This window comes from Carlito syrichta, unplaced genomic scaffold (genome assembly GCF_000164805.1).
Source record: "Carlito syrichta isolate Samal-C Ts95f unplaced genomic scaffold, Tarsius_syrichta-2.0.1 Scaffold302392, whole genome shotgun sequence".
NCBI lineage: Eukaryota > Metazoa > Chordata > Mammalia > Primates > Tarsiidae > Carlito > Carlito syrichta.
Window position 1 is genome coordinate 193097 of NW_007246488.1, and position 1574 is coordinate 194670.

The following is a 1574-nucleotide window of genomic DNA, read 5'->3' on the forward strand; positions in this document are numbered from 1 at the left end:
ATTGCTCATTTTTCAAGGACTAGTGCATGTATTTCCTCAGTGGAGTCCTTCCAGGTTCCCTCAGGAGAGTTACTATTCTCTCCCTCAAGACACTTTATTCTATTATCGACTTTCCACATTGTATTAGAGTGCTTTGCTAGTTACTTCTCTTCCCAGGTGGACTGTAAACTCCTCCAGGACAAGGCAATCAAAGAACAGCACAATGTATGGAACACAGTGGGTACTGGATAATTTTATGTTGGCTGCACAAATGGCCTGTTTGGACAACTGATACCTTAATAGTACTGATGATGCTTAAGAGTTTCTAGAATTGAAGTTCATATCTTATGTCAGTTGAAGTGGGTGCGTCTGTAAGAACTTTCTTAAATATAAAACAAATAACATATAGTAAAAAGGCCCTTTATTTCTCTGGTCTTTCTGGTTCTATAAGTCTATATTTTTGATGTAGGATTCACCTTTTCATTGAACCAAACACCAATCAGTCACTATCAGCTGGAATATCATTGAAATAAAATCACCTTTTCGACTATGGTTTAAATTCATCCTTGTTTTCTATCCTTTTTATTCCTACCTGACTTTAGACATGCACTGTTCAGATTGTTATCATAGTCTCCTAATTAAAAAAATAATAATTTCACCCCCTCTGTCATAACACATTCCATATATTACACTCCTACATTAATATACCTAAGTGGCACCTTTAGCCTTATCACTCCTCTAGTAAAAACAATAACAAACAAACAAAACTTCTAATTTTCTTAGATAAATCACACTATCTTAGTATTTAAATTCTCCCATACTCTGACCTTAGAATTCCTTTTTGGCTTCAAGTCCTTCTGCCATGGGCATGGGTAGGGTGGGAAGTGGAGAGACAGGGTAGGTACATGGGTACATGGGTAGAGAACAGGGCAAGTGACTTAAGCTGATGTGAATGGGTTCCAGCATCCACTTCCACTTCAATCAGAGTAACACAACAAGGCTACATGAATTAGGTTTGTATTTAGGGGTTGACATAAGTTTGCCTATCAAAAAGATGAGTTTTAAATTAGATGGACCACTTATTTTAATAAAGAGAAATGTATGAGCTTTGGAAAGAGACAGACCACTTACTTTAAACTCTATGAAACTCAATTTCCTCTTTTATATCATAGAGTTGCTATGAGGATAAAATGAAATAATACATGTAAAGTGCCTGACTCATGGTATGAAACTTTATCTTCCTCTGAACCAACCCACTGCTTTTGCCAGCAGAGTCAGGAGAAGGGTCAGGCAAGTGAATGGTTGGGGCACAAAGTTTAAGCGGATACTCATTCTTGGGATAATGCACTTGACCTACAAGGGATGACCTACTAGCCAACCTAGACTTCAAACCTTTCTCAAACATGTTGCTTATTCTTTCCACCAATACTAGCCTCCCTGCCAATTAAACCTAAGGTAAGCCTATCTAAAATATAACCCATTCTTCATGAAAGCTTCTGCAGTTAGCCGCCAGGAGTGTGTCTTTTATTTATCTTTCTCTCTCCCCAGACCTCCAATGAATCCTTGATTTATACCTTTAAGACTTAACTCTTTCT

The 1574-nt window shown here is 37.5% G+C and overlaps 1 long non-coding RNA gene across 1 annotated transcript in view; it reads left to right on the forward strand.

Annotated features, from left to right (window-relative positions):
• The first annotated feature begins 811 nt into the window (after positions 1-811).
• The window catches only part of LOC110595502, a 3190-nt gene continuing 2427 nt past the window's right edge, over positions 812-1574 (forward strand). Inside the window, exon 1 of the long non-coding RNA XR_002481890.1 lies at positions 812-992. This is a non-coding gene — a long non-coding RNA (uncharacterized LOC110595502). The remainder of the gene's footprint in view (positions 993-1574) is intronic.